The sequence below is a fragment of the Maniola hyperantus genome, chromosome 3 (assembly GCF_902806685.2).
Source record: "Maniola hyperantus chromosome 3, iAphHyp1.2, whole genome shotgun sequence".
In the NCBI taxonomy this organism is placed as follows: domain Eukaryota; kingdom Metazoa; phylum Arthropoda; class Insecta; order Lepidoptera; family Nymphalidae; genus Maniola; species Maniola hyperantus.
The window spans coordinates 7,625,321-7,644,763 of NC_048538.1; the positions used below are offsets into that span (position 1 = coordinate 7,625,321).

Genomic DNA, 19,443 nt, shown 5'->3' on the forward strand with positions numbered 1-19,443 from the left:
TTGTACAAGTTTTTTCATTGGGTAATAACTTCCGCATTTTTACTTTTGCAAGTTTAATTCCTAGTGTACACTTGACCTTAGGTCAGACACACATTAGCAAAGCCCCATCCCACTTACCGCGACGCGTGTTTTCTCAAATCAAATCCTAGTAAGTAGGTACTTTGTATGCTCAGAAACACACTACTCTAATCTGACTTGAGGACGGTTGTTGGGTGTTGATGTGCTCTGACATGGATTTATATAAAAGCCTACTTCCATAATAAATGCGTCCACAAATGTGCTTAATTATTAAAAGCCTGTCACTTGTGAAATCCAAATCCGCCTCTTTTTATATTTTTTCCAGTTTTTTGACGACGGGCATTGTTATATAATGATTCCCGCGACTTCGTCCGCGTGGCTTTAGGTTTTTTTTAAACCTGTGATTCTCTTTAATTTTGCGGAAGAAAAAGTTTCCTATGTCCATCCCCGAGATGCAAGCTATCATTGTTTGTACCTTTCCTCAAATCGTTTTCAACCAACCATCAACCGACCAAATCAATCTTATTTTGCAAATCGACGAGCGTCATCAGATTAGCGTTCTTTTGCGCGTTTAAATGAGATTTTGTACACACGTATTCGCGCGCCTCTTGCACACACTTGCAACTTTGCGGTTTATTGAAATACGACATGCAACACACGTGTAAGCGCGTAAATATGCCAAAAACAAGCATGAAACACGGAGAAAAAACAATAGTCTGAAACCGCACTGAATTTATAAGCGTAATTTTTTTTACTATGATTACTATTTTATTATCTATACAGCATAAATTTGTCAATATCTACGTACTTACGTTACTACGTTTTAAACTAAGTATCTCTTAATATACCTAGGTACTCCTAGGTATATTAAGAGATACTTAGTTAAAAAAATTAAACTGTTAAGTAAATTACCTACTAAGACTGGAATGTTGCGAGCAAGTGTTTACAAAATGTAGTTTTTAAAGAAAACTTTGATTTAAATATAATATTGTTTACGAGATCATATTATATTGTTACAGATCAGAATAAACAACAAACAGCATTTACTTACTACTTAGTTATTAGAAGGTACAAGGTACGTTCCACCGCTAACTGGCTTTGTTAGTCCCTTACGGGAATCTATTACGATGTGAGTGCTTAGGGTAGTCGGGTTACTTGAGCTTTTAGGTGATGGCTACCTAATGACGTTAATAACTAGGAGCACAAACTGGGATAGTTACTAACATAAACGTATGCAAATTATCTAACTCAAAGATGAGTGCTTTTAGAGTATAATGCATTTATTCAAGTCATTATTTAACTAACAGCATGGGCCAAAGAGTCTTAGTGCCAAAAAAAATTTACGAGACATTAATTTTCACCGCGATTAATAGCCTCATCTGGTGACAGGAGGGCTGGCTCATGTTTGCGCACCGGATCAGCCTGGCTGTCCAGCGCAGAAATGCAGCCAGTATTCTTGGCACCATTCAACGCGGGCATGATTTGTAGGTATAGTAAATAAATAACGCTAGCTTTAAGTTTTTATTGTAATATTTTACTAACAACAAGTAATTATTTATCAGATCAAAACTTTAGCGATAAAACTAAATTCACATATAGACTACAGCGCATACTTATAGCCCGTAGCAGACGTTCGAGTAGGATTTACTTCAGTATTAAGGGCTGAGCACTTGAATCCAACGTAGTTTAGCGTACCTAGCGCAAAAACTTAAAAGGAGAAGAAATGTGCTTATCTAGCCAACTGTATTATTCAATGTGTTCAGTGTTACTTTACTTTACTTTAGTGCTACTCGTAGTCGTAGATGCACAGGTAGATGTACCGTACCTACTTATTAAGTGAAATGTATAAATTCTATGCCTTTCTTGCTTTGGTATCATATCTACCTAGTTGGTACGTAAGTATATTGAATCCTGATTACTAATGATTTTGATCTTATTTCGTGGTTTAACAACATATTTTAATGTAGATAACGGGTACATACCACGATTAATTAGATTTTTTTATTTGTCGATATTTCAACCCAATTGCATGGGTCGTGGTCACTTCATCTCTCGTAGTAGGCACCGCAGTCCCGTCGTGACCACGACCCGTGCAATTGGGTTGAAATATCGACAAATAAAAACATCAAATTAATCGTGGTATGTACCCGTTATCTACATTAAAATATACTGATTAACTGTTATATTTTGTGGTCCAAGGGCGAAGAAAAAAAGGCTCAGCTTTAAATTGTTAAAATAATAATTACATAGATGTTTAAATTTCACTGTTTCATAAATATCGTGGTAAGTAAGAAGTAGGCACTGTTTTACAAATTGAATTGAATTCTTGTTTTTATATAATGTTTAGGTACGCACAAAAACAATAGCTAATATTATGAGTCTACAAAGCAAACGAATTCTAGAATCTAGTCCCATTTGGGGTTCTAAATTATAATTGGGGCACATTATATAATGTGCACCAATAGGTATAATTTAGAATTATATTATAAAAAGATACACAGAAGTTCAAAAGTAAATTGCCGTTATGAAATAATCTATACTTCTATACCTACTAATAAATAAAATTGAAGTGCCTGTATGTTTGAACGGGCTAATCTTCGGAACGGCTGAACCTATTTTGACGGGATTTTCATAGACAAGTAGAGGAATAACCAAGGAGCAACATAAGCTACTTTTTAAACTGACTTTCAAAAAAGGAGGAGTTGTGTTTTTCTACCAATGTACACCAAAATCTCCGCGGTTTCTGAACCGATTTGCGTAATTTTTTTAATCGATAGAGAACTTTTGTGACATTGTCCCTTAAAAAAATTTGATTAAAGCTCCTCAATCCTGGGACACCAGGGACCTGATCACCAAGACTGATGGGATTAAGAAACTGTCGGTTATAAATTGATATGTCCTGGAAAAACAAAAGTTCCACGGGAATTTTAAAAATCTAAATCCACGCGGGCGAAGCTGCGGTGATCAGCTTGTACCTAATAATATCTTCTTACTCAGCCAGAGAAAAAATATAAATAAGTAGGTAGGTACACTGGAATTCCTTTGCCTCAATTTATACTTTAAGAAAAAATGAATGTTTCCTTCAACGCAAAATTCTTTTGAACTAAAACCTTTCAAAATACTTGTTATATAATGAAATTAGATACTTATTCAAGTCTTCACGAGTATTATACAAGAACCTACTTGAGCACTTATGTACCCATCCTCTGATAACTAAATTAATAAACTGGATTTGTAGAATCGGTAGATAGGTAGGTACCAAATTAAAGGAGGATGGGACAAGTTGCCCGGCATATTCAATAAAAACCACTTGCCCAGGAAATGAAAGCTTATATCACACGCTTCAATTTTTAATGTGACCAGAACGCTGTTAACCTCTGGAGAAAAGAGATATCACACCTGCAAGTACCATAAAAAAGTGCAGTTTTTACTACAGTAGTATTTTTACTACATTCTAATTAGTTCAGCTATAAACCGCTTATAAGTATTACTGTACTAAAATCACGCCAACTTACATATGCTATTCTCAAAAATCAAAAAATGTCTTCACTGACGTCATGAATCTTTTTTGTTCGTGCGCTTATTAAGTACCTAAGAAGAATAATGTTGCAACTTACATTGCACGCAATCAAGTTCGATCTCTCGGCGCTCCGCAAGGTTCTGCTAAGATAAAGCACAGCCTGAACTTCTCTATTGTTGATCGTCACGAAAAGACTTTTATGTCCTCGACTGTATATACCCGGTGGTTTCATGATATAATCTATTGCAATTATTGCAATATTGACATTACTATTTTATAATAATTTATTTTAAGCAATTTTATAAAATCAATTTGTGATTATGATCGTGCTGAGTGTACATTTATTCTTCAATATATTTTCTTTGTTAATAATAATTAATTAATACAATTATTGTAAATGCTAACTATTGCACACCGTTATAATGGTATAGACACTGTGACCTGACTGGTGTACCTCTAGGTATTGCGTAAACGTGTATTCGCAATAATAAATTATGATTATGATAAAAAACTATTGCGTTACAGTAAATGTTCTCGTAGGTTTTAAGCAATAAACTAACATACATGTGAACTCTATTGGTTACTAGGCCAGAGTTCATATAAAAATGCCCATGGTCCTTTCTCGGAAGCCTTTCTGAAACATTTTCAAATATTGGTGAAATCCATTGCAAAAACAACCAAAATAATAGAACCTGAACAATGAAACTCTTTAATCGAACCGTTTATCTCTTGTTCAATATATACTTTTGTTCGTTACTGCACAGTATTGTGTATGAGGCAGGTATAATATTTAACTCGGTTGATCCTAATGGATGTGAGTAGATAATAACAGGTCGGGCTTTTAGGCAGCGATTTCGAGACAAAAAAAGAGATTTAGGCCCTACCTACCTACAGTTTTAACAAGTGATATTACAGCGTCGTTAAGGTACTTACCATAATTGCCGGTATTAGGAATCATACAGGTATCACAGCTATCACTGTATAACACTCCCAGGACCAAGTCTGGACCTTAATAAGTTTGCACGGAGGTACGTAGAGGCTTCATGAGAAAGTTGTAATCAATCTATCTATATCTATATCTATACTACTATTCCGATAAAAATGTGCTTCGAGAGTAGAGATCCTTTCTAAGCTGGTAATTTTTTTTTTAAATTTATGGCTTGGCTGCAATCAGACCTGCTGGCAAGTGATGATGCAGCCTAAGATAGAGCGCGCTTGCCTAGAAGATACCTATTTACTCTTGAATTGAGGGTACTATATTAAAAATAGAGGGGAAAACTGATGCCGGAAGGGCCAAGTCAAGTCAAAGTCAAATGATTTATTCAAAATAGGTAATAAATTACTCTTATTGATTGTCTGGTATAGTGTTAGATTTGTAAGATAATATAGTGGTGATAATTATAACGCAAACTTAAAACTAAAGCTACGAGGGTTCCAAACGCGCCCAGGTCTGAGAAGAGCCCACAACAAACTCAGCCGGGTATTCTTTTTATTATCACCACTTTACAAAATTATTGAAACTTATTAGAACTATCACAAAGTCGTTAAGCAACTCATTCCCAAGCTTGCTTATCATTTAAATAATCCTTTACATTGTAATAGGATTTTTCAATTAGTTTACGTTTTATGAAAACTTTGAACTTGTTGAGAGACATCTCCAATATGTCTTCTGGAAGCTTATTATAGAAACGTATGGAATTACGAGCAAATGAATTGCTAACTTTACTGAGCCTAGAGGCGGGAATTACAAGTTTATTTTTATTTCTAGTATTTATATTATGACAGTCACTTTTTTTTTTTAAATTATTTATGTTTTTATGTACGTACAGTAAATTTTCAAAAATATATTGATTATGCACTGTCATAATTTTAACTTCCCTAAATTTAGTTCTCAGCGACTCTCGTGGCCCCATACTGTATATGGCTCGAACAGCCCTTTTCTGCAGCACAAAAATAGAATTAATATCAGCAGCATTACCCCATAATAATATACCATATGACATAATGCTGTGAAAGTAACTAAAATATACTAGTCTCGCAGTTTCTATGTCTGTCAACTGGCGAATCTTTTTTACCGCATATGCGGCAGAACTAAGTCTGTTCGATAAGTTATTTATATGAGAGCCCCATTGAAGTTTTGCATCTAACGTTATTCCAAGAAAAATAGCGGTATCCACTAAATCTAATTCCTCATTATTAAGTTGCACAGTGGTTTTCACCTGCTTAACATTTGGTAAAGTGAATTTAATACACTTTGTCTTTTTCCCGTTGAGAAGCAGGTTATTAGCTTCGAACCACTGTACTAACTTGGTGAGAGAATTGTTTACTTCATCAAAAGTTGTTAAGTATCGATTGATTTTAAATAAAAGTGATGTATCATCAGCAAACAAGACTATCCCGTAATTGTCCTTAGCGAGGTAAGGAAGGTCATTGATGTAAATAAGGAACAGAAAAGGTCCTAAGATGGAACCTTGTGGCACCCCCATTTTTACAACGGATCCGGGAGATCGCTTTCCATTCACGTCTACCCTTTGTATTCTATCATTTAGGTAAGAACTCATCAATTCCAATGCTGCACCCCTAATTCCATAATGGTGCAATTTCGCGACCAATGTTTCATGATCAACGCAGTCGAAAGCCTTGGATAAATCACATAAAACGCCAAGCGCATCACGTGATTCCTCCCAGGCTTCAAATATATTTAGTATTAACTCAACACCAGCATCGGTTGTTGAGCGACCCCGTGTAAAACCAAACTGTTTGGTGTGAAATAAATCATTAATGTTGAAAAAATTAAGCAGTTGAGTTAAAATTATTTTTTCAAAGATTTTACTAAAAGTGGGTAGTACAGATATCGGTCTGAAGTTAGTGGGGTCACTAGTACTACCTGATTTAAATAATGGAATTATTTTACTATGTTTCATTAAGTCTGGAAACTCACCACAGTCAACACAATTATTGAATATTAATGCTAACTCGGGTGCAACAATATCAATTAATGATTTCACAACGTTAACGGAAATGCCCCACAGATCATTTGTTTTCTTGTTATTAATTAATTTACGGGCGTTACGTTACATATCCTAGTGTATCGAATTAAAAACGAGGAGGCAAATCCCTTCTTTAGGTCAAAAATCATTTAAAACGACAGAAAATAAAATTGCCAAATTACTGTTAATACTTTTAAATTAAGTAACTTTTTCATTTGCTCAAGTTATTTATTTCGATGTCAAACGGAATCCCCTGTGGTACGCCAATACATAATTTCATTAAACTGAAGAAATAAAGTGAGACGCAGAAATTTATACTTAACCGCGTTCGATTTTTTCTAATGATTTGAGAAAAATTATGAGGCATGTATGTAAATCTGGCAAAATCTTAAACTTAATTACTGAGGCAAAAAAAATCTAAAAGATTAGATAAACCAATTTAGAACAGTTTTTATGACAATTGTTTGAACTAGGTAAAAATTAAACTACGTAATATTAGCTAGATATAAAAAAAAGACAATTACAGTCAAAAAATAAGCAAATTAATTAATTAATAATTAATAAAGCATTTAAAATACTTAAGTGTTCTTAAATATCTCGGAATTTTGTCTCAGAAATTATTCTCGGTAATCAAATACAACTTTCCATCAACATTTTCGAAAACATGTTAATATATCCTTATTAATTTTCTACCAGCTCCATCAATCTTGTTTTCTTATATACTTAGGTTAAATACCAGTTACCTCCTAAGTACTTACATGAAAAAGGCCTAAAATAGTTTTTTTCCGTTATTAAACACGGTAGATACATAGTAATTGGAAACTTTGAGTAAGTAGTTATCTGTAACAAAACGTATCCATGTCTTGTTTATAGTCAGGTATATTTTATTTACACAAAGTTTTTCCATTTTCCGACCCGCGTGACTGCAGAACGTTAAACTAGAAAATTACAGTATCTGTGAACACATGGATGCACTTAGTAAGCTAAGTGCATCTATAGATTCATAGATATACTTACATACAGTCGTTTTACGCTTTTTGTTACTGCATTTCGAGTGTCACGTCAAGTAAAGAAAACAAAATACGGACCTAACGGATACTTTGACTTACACTCTGAATCAGAGACATGGAAATTCTATACTGCTTTATGATGACTTGCTATGTGTCCATCCAGGGTATAATCTATCTCCATTCCAAATTTCATCCAAATCCGTTCATCCGTTTTTGCGTGATTGAGTAACAAACATCCAAACGTCCACACTTTCACATTTATAATATTATTAGGATTAGGATTAGGATGTATGCGAGGAATGCGAGATCATCCTTCGCGAGCTTCGCGCTTTAGAAAATCCCGTAGGATAGAAAAGAGTTAAGACTGCGTGGAATCATGGGGACCAGATTTCGCTCTGGGCCAAATTTATCAAAATGTGAGTACTTTTTTTCTCATTTAACTTTCTAATTCGGCGTCAGTACTGGAAGTATCTGACTCAGCGTGGTTTAATGTAAACTTTTACATTAAACATTTTTCCTCCATCCAGGCTTCGCAGCCATTTTGTCACATTAAACTACAGAAAAGTTGTAATTCGAGCAGACAAATTCCAGTTTGTCACGTAAAGAAGAGTTTTGGAGTCACGTCGCAAAAGTAAAAACAATAAAGTGACATACGATTCAAATTATACTCGCCCTTTTATTCGTATTAATATTTTATTCATACTAATATCATACAAGCTAAACTATAGGTATGATGTGATGTACCTACTTATTATCTGATAATTTTTTTCACGGCTCAACCACAGAACGTTGGCACAGAGATAACTTGCATCCGGGTGATGGACATCTAGGATTCTTTTTATGTCGGAAAATCAATTAAAAAATTAACATTTTATCGATAAAATTCTTACATTTAGGAACAATAACTTCGCATATGAACAATTATTGTTGGTATGCGAGGTTATTATTCATAAACTAGCTTATGCTCGCGACTTCGTCCGCGTGGGCTACATAAATTTCAAACCCCATTTAGCCTACTTATAGGTAGAATTTCGAAAAATCCCTTTTTACTGGATACCTACTCTTTACAAAGAATTCACCCTCCAAATTTCATGCCTCTAGAACCAGCGGTTTAGGCTGTGCGTTGATATATATGTCAGTCAGTCAGGACTTTGAATTTTATATATTAAAAATATAGATGTAAGAATTCATTATTTAATGGTACTGTGAAATCCGCACAGACATAATCCGTGATAGCATAGTAGTTAGGACGCCTCTTGATCGGGAGTCGGGGGTTCAATGATCGTTCCCACACGCGCACCTCTAACTTTTCGGAGTTATGTGTGTTTTATGTAATTAAAATATATCACTTTCTTTAACGGTGAAGGAAAACATCGTGAGGAAACCTGCATGACTGAGAGTTCTTCATGTTCTCAAAGGTGTGTGAAGTCTGCCAATCCGCTATTTTGTCAGCGTGGCAGACTAATGCCTAAACCCCTCTCATTCTGACAAGAGACCCGTCCTCAGTAGTGGGCCGGCAATGGGTTGATCATGATGAGGTTATTGTTCCTAAATGTAAGAATTCATTAAAAGATAATAATTATTATGACGAGGGATGACAGGGCGTTTACCTTTGACCCTTTAAAACCGTTATTATAAATTAAACAGTAGGTAATTATTGTGAGGTCGATCATGATTATTTTGTAAAGCGGAATAGTGATTAAAAATATCAAATAAGGTTTTAGGTATTAGGTACTAGCTTATGCTCGGATGCTTGAATTTAAAAAATCCTTTCTAAGCTTCTTATTCAAAGCTTATTTATAGTATTCTTTCTTCCTACGTCATAATAGCCATCTGCATGCCAAATTTCAGCCCGATACGTCCAGTAGTTTGAGCTGTGCGTTGATAGATCAGTCAGTCAGTCAGTTAGTCACCTTTTCCTTTTATATATTTAGAAGATGATGATCAGAATTCGAAAATGAATTCTAAATAGTATCGTATCAGCCAATACTAATAGTTAAAAACTTAAAAGTGTGTGTTTAAAAATCTGGATAACTTTACTTTGTTACAACCGGGTGCCGTTGGGTTAGAAACATGGATTTATGTTGAGGCGCGAACTAGCAAAAACATTTCGCCCAACTGACGTAATAGTTCCCGACATTAATGTACGCAACTGACATAATAGTTCCCGACATTAATGTACGAAACTGACATAATAGTTCCCGACATTTAATGTGTCTAGAAGTACATAATATATTCGTCCATAAAATTGCTTTACATACATATTATAGAGAACTCAAGACAAAAAAGAATACCGAGGTCGGGGGCCGTTACAGAGGTTATTAGTTTGGTTTCGTCTTCCTAAATCGTTCTTTAATAGAAGTCGGGAAGTCCACCGACGAACGTGATGAGCCCCAATGTTATGTTATCGACTATCGTATATTATATTCGTGCTACAAAGTACTGGATTGGATTCACTGAGCGAACATAACAATATGATTTAATAGGAACATCATCTGGCCGAGTTGGTAGAGCGTATAATAAAAGGGTCAAGTGCGAGTCAGTGTCGCTCATCAAGGGTTTCGTAGGATGGAAAGAAACATTTATAGGTTCATGATAAATAGTTATTTAGTTAAATTAGTTTCCCATCCCAAAAACTAATCCCTTTTATGTAGGACCGCACAACTATCTAATCTAATAGCCGCTGTGTGAACGTAGCCTAGGAGTTATTTTTTTACTATTTTGGTACGGAACCTTAAAATGATTGCGTAGCTAAATATTCAGCCGTCAATAAATGATAAATATGGAATAGAAGAATGATTACATAAAGTATGTCGACATTTTTACCATCATGTACCACTGAGTAGGTGTTTCCTTTACCTATATGATCTTTGCGTAGGTAGTAGGTACTACCTAGACATAAGACATAAAAATCGTAGATTGAGAATTTTGATAAAAAAACTTTTTCAGTTTAGTAATTAGTTTCGTTTTATGAAACATATGATGATGAACAACAGATGGATTCATTAATCAGATTTTTAAAAAGACCGTGGGAACTGTTTAATTTTCCGGGACAAAAAAAGCATCCCTGGAATGTCTGTACCAAAGTACCAGCTGGAAATCCCCGGATATCCCTGTACCAAATTTCGTCAAAAGTGGATAAACGGATGGGCCGTGAAAAGCTAGCTGACAGGCACACTTTCGCATACTACGGGTAGATAAAGATTTTAAGAATAGAAGGGATAATTTGAATAATATCCAGTTTCATTAGTCAGGAAAAAGCCTGAACAAGCGGTTTTGAAACACAAATAGATGTACAAAATGAATAAATAAATATTTAAAAACCGGCCAAGTGCGTGGCGGGCCACGCGCAGCAAAAAAATGATGTTCCCACACCCACAGTATTTTTAAAAGACCTATTCAACGATACCCCACACTATGGGTAGACGAGAAAAAAATTAATCCCCACTTTACATGTAGGGGAGCTACCCTAAAAAAAATATTAATCACAACTTTATTTCACTTTGATTGACTTCAAACATACATACATACACGTGTGGACACAAAAGTTATTTTTTACCATTTAGTGGTTTTGGAAGTCGGATTTTTTAATATTTTATTTTATTTTATTTTAAGCTTTTTAGTGTAAGTACTCATTGCTTGGTACCTAAAATATTAATTCACCAGCAAAACTTTCCAAATCCACACGGCTTAGGAATTCAGTACCTTCCAGCATCAGGATTGAAGAGTTGGGACTTGGAATTTAAGAACAAAGTCTATGCTCGGCATTTACAATGTTATTTCACCAGGAACAGTTCGTGAATCTCTGGTTTAGGAGTGTTGTACCATGCATCATCAGGTTTGAGGAGTTCGGACTTGGAGTGTAATCATGAAGCCGTTGCTTGATACCTAAAATATCAGTTGGCCTTCAGAAATTCCCGAATCCCCACGGCTTAGGAGTTCAGTACCTTGCAGCATCAGGATTGAGGAGTTAGGATCCGAAGTTCAATGGCACCTAGTCTATGCTTGACACCAAAAATGATATTGCATCATCCGCAGTTCCTGAATCACTATAGTTTAGGAGTGCTGTACCTTACATCATCAGGGTTGAGGAGTTAGGACTTGGAGTCCAAGCATGAAGGTACCTACAACATTAATTCACTATAAACACTTCCTGAATTTTGATAACTTAGGCGGACAGTAACCCTGCAGCATCAGGATTGAGGAGTTGGATCAAGAATTTTTATGGGACCACCATGAAAACATCCTGTGTTGATTAAGAAAAAATTTTGCAAATCGGTCCAGGAACCTCAAAAAAAATCGATGTACCATTACCATTACCATACCATTTTTTAAAAAACGGGCTGAATTGAGAACCACCTCCTTTTTGAAAGTTGGTTAAAAATAAAGGAATTTGCCTACTAATGTAACCAACTAATATAAATACTGCGATAATTTCAAAATCGTGCTCGAAACAACTTCTCTGGTAGGCAGTAAGTAGGAAAGGGGTAAATTGGGAAAATATCCAAATCCCTTACGTCAGGAAAAGCATGAACAAAGGGTTTTGAACATAAATATAAAAGTTAAATAAAGGAATTAGCCTAGGGCGTGGTTTACGCGCATCACTTAGAATTCTGTTGCGGACGTAGACAGCTTTTTGCAATTTGTAAACTTGTCAGTGTAAATTAACCGTATTTCCATTATTATTAGAGCGGTTGTTTAAACTCGAACTGTTATTTCAATACTTATTTTCTTGTAATGGCTTATAAAACCTACCTACACGGCTATTGCACGTAGGTAAACATTTTTTTTCTCTAAACAAACAATAGCTTATACTCAGATAGCTTATAGATTTTAATTTACTAGTAAAGGAGAATGGGCGGTTTCGTCCCCAGTGTGATATATGTCATTTCAAAGGTCATGATAATAGCTTCATTTTATTGTATGACACCAACAATGAGTTGCGTGCAGGGAAAGAATTAGGAAGCATTTAATTTCATTAATCCAATGAAAGTCTGAATAAAAAAAAATATCTTTTATTCAATTAAACTCTTGCAAGTACTTTTGAATCGTCATATGCATTTACCACTGGCTCGGAATGCCTTTCCCACCGAGAAGAATCAGCAAGAAACTCGGCGGTTGCTCTTTTAAAGATTTGATATATGTACAATATTATGCCATAATTATATAAAAAAAGTAATTGCAGTCCCGCTAAAACAGTTTTATACGTTTTTACATTTATTACGTTTTTTTAACAAAGAAATTATTACTTTTAGTTTGGCTTGTATTTGGGTGCTAGCATACCGTGCGGTGCGTACCTGTTCGTACGGTGCCGGGGCGGGCTGGTGGAGGACGGCGGCGGCGGCGTGTTGTTACTTGTCCCTGTAGTCGGTTACTAACGCAGCGCGCATACGCACACACATTTTGCTATTTCGGATCCAGACTTTTTTTTTTGTATTTTTGACCTCTGCACGTTTAAAAGACTTGAGTTTCTACTTATACTTTGATTGTGGCTAGTTTTATGGACCAATTGCAAGACGATTGGATACATTGTTAAGATGCCAAAACTTGTAAATCATTGTGTTAGATGTGGCCGTTCCCTGGCTTGACAGCGAGAACGCCACCGGATCAGTAGACAAGATTTAGAGGCAAGACCTGGATTTGCAGAATATGTATTGGATCATTTACGTATACAACAAGTGAGTTCATATTTTATTTTACAATGCACTTTGCACTTTTATTTGTGAAATATCTACGTATATTATACGTAGGTATTTCATACGTATATTATACGTAGGTATTTCACAAATAAAAGTGCAAAGTGATATGTGCTTTGACATTGTAAAATAAAATATGAACTTACTTGTTGTATACGTAACTGATCCATACATATTCTGCAAATCCAGGTCTTGCCTCTAAATCTTGTCTACTGAGCCGGTGGCGTTCTCGCTGTCAAGTCAGGGAACGGCCACATCTAACACAATGTGGATGATAACAATGATTCAGAAGTTCTGCCATCTTAACAACGTATCCAATCCTCCTGCAATCAGTACCCTTATTATAAATGCGAAAGTGTGTTTGTTTGTTGGTTAGTCCTTCAATCGCGTCGCAACGGTGCAACGGATGACGTGATTTTTTGCATGGGTATAGATAAAGACCTGGAGAGTGACATAGGCTACTTTTTATCCCGGAAAATCAAAGAGTTCCCACGGGATTTTTAAAAAACCTAATTTCACGCGGACGAAGTTGCGGGAATCAGCTAGTTGGTCCATAAAAACTAGCCACTAGCAAAGTGTAAGTAGAAACTCGAGTCCTTTAAACGTGCAGAGGTCAAAAATACAAAAAAAAAGTATGGATCCGAAAGAGCAAAATGTGTGTGCGTATACGCGCCGCGTTAGTAACCGACTACAGGGACAAGTCACAACAAGTAACAAAACGCCGCCGACGTCCCCCCCCACCAGCCCGCCCCGGCACCGTACGAATAGGTACGCACCGCACGGTATGCTAGCACCCAAATATAGGCCAAACTAAAAGTAATATATTCTTGGTTTAAAAAAAACGTAATAAATGTAAAAACGTATAACACTGTTTTAGCGGGACTGCAATTACTTTTTATATAGATAATTATGGCATAATATTGTATATCAAATCTTTAAAAGAGCAACCGCCTAGTTTCTTGCTGATTCTTCTCGGTGGGAAAGGCATTCCGAGCCAGTGGTAGATGCATATGACGATTCAAAAGTACTTGTAAGAGTTTAAATGAATAAAAGATATTTTTATTTTATTCAGACTTTCATTAGATTAATGAAATTAAATGCTTCCTAATTCTTTCCCTGCACGCAACTCATTGTTGCTGTCATACAATAAAATGAAGCTATTATCATGACCTTTGAAATGACATATATCGCAACTTGATACACTCTGGGGACGCAACTCATACAAAAGTGCCCCTTTAAATCTATTCCCTACAATGCTTCTGCCATACCCTAAATTCATAACATAACCTACCTACTTAATATTATGAATGCGAAAGTATGTCTGTCTTCTGTCTGGGTTGCTAGATTTTCATGGCCCGTCCGTTGGACCAATTTTGACGTATTTTTTATTTTTCAAGAAAAAACGCCATACTAAGTTTATGGATAAAATAAGCTAGGTATTTATTTGCACCACGTCTGTACCACATCCCGCACTCTATATTTCCATATTATGCTTGTATATCTATATTGTGTTAAAAGATAAGAAAAAAGTAATTTAACTTAATCTTATGAACACCACCTTACTGGCCCATAATGCTTCATTAAACAGCACCATTGCGCATTACGACGTTGTGGAAAATCCAACACCCACGGGATTTTCTAAAAAGGTAGGAAAATATACCTACCACAGATTGATAGATATAGGTACCTACTTACACTTAAACGCATATTATTTTACGGGGCGAAATAGATTTATAGGCCTATTAAATTTATAGAAACCGCGGAACTGCAAAATTGGTTGCTGCTTTTTTTAAATATTGTTTATTCTATTTTTTTATTGTTTCGACGAGTAGGTATTAGCTGATATGCAGTTATGTTATTTAGCTTTCAGGCAGAATAATTACAAATGATATTATTCGTAACGAATACAATCCGCATTTGTCTGTATATTATAATATAGCTTTAAATCTTCTAAACTTATTAGTAAATATTAAACCACTTGTCACCATCATTTAAAACTTTTCATGAGAAAAAGACGACACATTCACATTTAGTCTGAAGAATAGGAAAGTCCGCCCATGCGAAGCCGAAATAGGTATGTCATTTAATTATTTCTGAAATAAAATGTATGTTATATCGCTTTATAAAAAATATTTTCTTACATATGAATCAGTTCAAAATGTCGATAGCCTCGAAGTTAGTTAAGTATGTATAAAATAATATCAGTATGTTTATGTTAATCTTATCTGAAACGACTCGACTCTTCTATTGTAATAAGAAAACATTGTTGTTTCTATTGAAAAATAACATCTATTTGTAATTACCCTTGTGAATTTTCTATTGATAAGTAATATAGGTAGATCTTGTTTACTGATAACAAACAAAACAGAGTCAAAAGGTTATTTTTATATTATTTCATAATATTATTTCGTAAAAGAAATAATATGAAGTAACATCATTTTTATTCATTAATTCATCTTATTTAAATTCTTTACGAAATATCGTGTTGGAGGATGCATGTATTTGTATAGGCACAAAGTTCTAAGCAACTTTACTTATTAAAACGTTGCCGCTTAAAACGTCTTACCTGTATTCAAAAGTCCATATCAAGTTTTCACATAATTTAATGAGTCAGTTAATGAAGTATAAGCGGCGCGGAAAATATTTGTAACACTAATTTATTTGCGTTGCTGCGAAAAACGCGGAGAAAATTCACGTTAGCGTGCGACGATACCGACGACGGAGTCCGCACTGCTGTCCCCTATTCGGATAAACCTCTAACGTTCAATTCCAACCTGATTACCAAGTGTCTAATTTATAATGACCGAAAGGCAACCGAAAGATATATTTTTTGTGATTAATTTCGAGTCGTTGTATGAGTTTAGCTTAATTTCTTGATATTATGCGATTACGCGCGATTGTGTTCGTGCTTCGGATAATTTAAATCCCAATGACCGATCGTATAATATCACTAGTCAGTAGTCACTACTAATATTATAAACTAGCAGATGCCCGCGAGTTATCCGCATGTCCGTTCTGGTTTTAAAAAGTAGCCTATGTCGCTCTCCAGGCCTTTAAATATGCGATATAACTAACAACTATAACTATAACTAACTGCCTAAGTGCGAGCCAGGCTCGCGCACCGAGGGTTCCGTAGTACAGTCGTATTTTTTGACATCTTGCACGATAAATCAAATAAGATAATGCAAGTATAATAAATAATAATACAATACTGACGTGATGTTCATACATAAAGAACGCCGAAATGAAATTCAACGTGCGGTTCATTTCCCACAAACGTAGCCTAAACAAATTAGCCCATGCCAAAACAATCCATTTGCATGGTATATAAAATATCATAATAGTAGGTAACAAATATTCAATGTTTATATTGAATTTCAACCTTTTTGAAATTAATGTTAGCTTTTCCAACATAACGGCTAATAGCTATACAAATATATATTTGTACGTGGCATATGTGCCTGACATTCTCTTTGCCTCATGAATTTAAATAAAAAATTAAAGATTTTAGACCATATACAGATCACGTATATTATATCAACCAGACAGTATACTGTATAAACCAGATTGGCATTATCGTCTGAGAGAGGCTGAATGGTCTGAATTACTTAACTAGAGTCTGTCTGCACTCTATCCGCGAAAAGATGTTAGCATAGCGCTCTCTCTGTTAGGTAATCCCATACATAGAGACAACAATCTCAGTGGGCACGAATTATTTTGATCCACCAATCAATCACCCAAAACCCCATCAAAGGTATGGGTTTAATGAATCTGCTATACCTACCCCTTCCAAGTTACCCCACTTCCATCGACTGCTACATAACTTACCACTGGGTAAGAGAGCGAAGTCAAGTGCTTTCTTGTAACGGAATAAAGTAAAAAATATATAAATAAATCTAATTGATTCAATTACATATTCGATATCTCTCTAAACATCACACATAAAACTGAAATACTACTTTACTTATGTACCTAACCGAAAACTTTGCTCGGCATAATACATCTTGTTTTGCAGCTCAGCAATATTCCAAACATTCATTAACATACCTATGATTCATTCATGATCATGATTGATTCATGGTCTGCAACGAAGTTTATTTACAAGTACAATTCCTGCTTGTGTTTATGTACTTTTAACAAGGATATTTTAGTCCTTTGGGCGAAGATTTGAGAATAACTGGGCAGAGTTATACCAGCGATCTCGTATTTTTACACCCAACAAGATTAATTGAATGTAAATCATTTTCAATCACGCCGACACGTTCACGTTGAATCATTTAAGTAATTCACAGCCGCATTCGTTCGTGTAATTTATCACACCTTGGCCTAGCAAAATGTTATTAATACCTAACATTTTCGGTCAATGCAAAAAACTGCTCCCTGTTTTAAACCTTTGTAATCTGTATCAAAAATAAATTGTTTTATTTTAATTTCACTTGTTATTTTGAATTACTTATCAAACATTTCGATATTGTAGATATCACATTTAGACGATAGATAGGTATGTGATTTTCGTATTAATTCTATTTTACTTCAAAGTCAAATCATTTATTCAAATTGGGCAGGTACCGAGGTACGTACGTACCTACTAAAAATTGTACACTTTCTTCTTACTTAATATTAAAAATGTGAAAGTTTGGATATGTGTTACCCTTAGTGTATACCTACTTGAATCGATTTGGCTGTGAAATAGAGATTATATATTCGGAATTAAAATTAATACATAGGCTACATTTACCCCAGATAATTAAAGAGTTCGACGAAGAGAGACGAAGTCGCGAGCATCATTCGTTTCGTCAATTCAATTTTATTTTTCAAATACTACGGTGGTAACTCTCTCTTTTTATTCAATCGTTACATTTTATAGCGAATCCTGCTATCGTTGAAGTGAAAACCGATGGCTCAAAGCATCATTCACTGCTCTATTTACGAGTGACAGTCACAGTGAATCCAATTCGACACGAAATAATCAATTCATCTTGACCTGTTCTAATATTTTTCAATTATTTTCAGAAAAGCGCTGATGTATATACTGTACTGTATAGGTAGTGGGACCAAAAATTGTTTTATCATATTTGACAAAAAATTCCAGTAATTTATAATTTCGCTAAAGCTTTACACGACTGTCCAAAAAAAGGGGTGTAATGTTTTCAGGGGTCATGTAGTATGTATGTAAGTGAGTTTCTTTGTTCTACCATAAATGTTTGAAAAGATTTGGCTCTATGGGGTATCGCTAGAATCCAGTAGAATCCTTACATCATCCCGAGTGACGCTCGCTATAAAGTGTTTGAAAAAATATCAATATGGCAGAGTAGTCGGGTTTTTTTAATTACTACTTGTATGAAATAGTATGTATAAGGTACATATTGTGGGCGAAAATAGACCTTATAGTTTTATGCTAAGCAAACGACATTCTATCAGGATGATATTTTTTATGATTGATGTTAGAGTTTGCCCGATGAATTCACACCTAGTCATTTCCTCTACAAATATTTAAGTAACTATTTACTTGTGTAGGCAGTAGACACCTAATAAGTAACATCCAATTTTAGGCTGCCATACTATAAACTTAGTGACGACATCGATGTAGTGACGACAACGAACATTTTTGTCGTTACTAATAACTCAGCAGTCGAAGATTTTATTTGTATTATTGCTGGTCATGCTCAGACTTGCAGAACAATCAGAGGTATGGCTTGGTATTGGAAGATGAGATAAGGAAAACATTAGGTAGGTATCTATCTTTTATCGTGTTACCTTGTACTTAAAAAATATGTTTGTCTATTCGTTGCTTATGAGTTCACGCATAGTTCATCCGATTGAGTTGAGAGAACTTGAGACTTTGTAAAGTTGTTGTTGAGACAATACCATCAACGTGAATTAAGTGGGGTATTAGCTAGCTAAAAGGTATACAAGAAAGAAACAATATTATACAGGGTGTAACCAGATCGCTGGCAAAAACGAAGACACGAGATAGTACCACAAAACGCAAAAAAATTATAAAAAATCCTATGATTTTGTAAAATTTTACGATATATCTATATATATAAAAGGAGAAGGTGACTGACTGACTGACTGACTGACTGACTGACTGACTGACTGACTGATCTATCAACGCACAGCTCAAACTACTGGACGGATCGGGCTGAAATTTGGCATGCAGATAGCTATTATGACGTAGGCATCCGCTAAGAAAGGATTTTTGAAAA

At 35.1% G+C, this 19,443-nt stretch overlaps 1 protein-coding gene across 2 annotated transcripts in view; it reads right to left on the reverse strand.

The window, feature by feature from the left end:
• LOC117996621 (G-protein coupled receptor dmsr-1-like) overlaps positions 1–15,993 on the reverse strand; it is a 50,833-nt gene extending 34,840 nt beyond the window's left edge. Inside the window, exon 1 of one of the 2 annotated variants that reach the window (XM_034984732.2) lies at positions 15,801–15,993. The gene's annotated coding sequence lies outside the window, so the exon portion shown is untranslated. The remainder of the gene's footprint in view (positions 1–15,800) is intronic. The other variant, XM_034984733.2, reaches the window with a different exon arrangement.
• Positions 15,994–19,443: the final 3,450 nt, after the last annotated feature.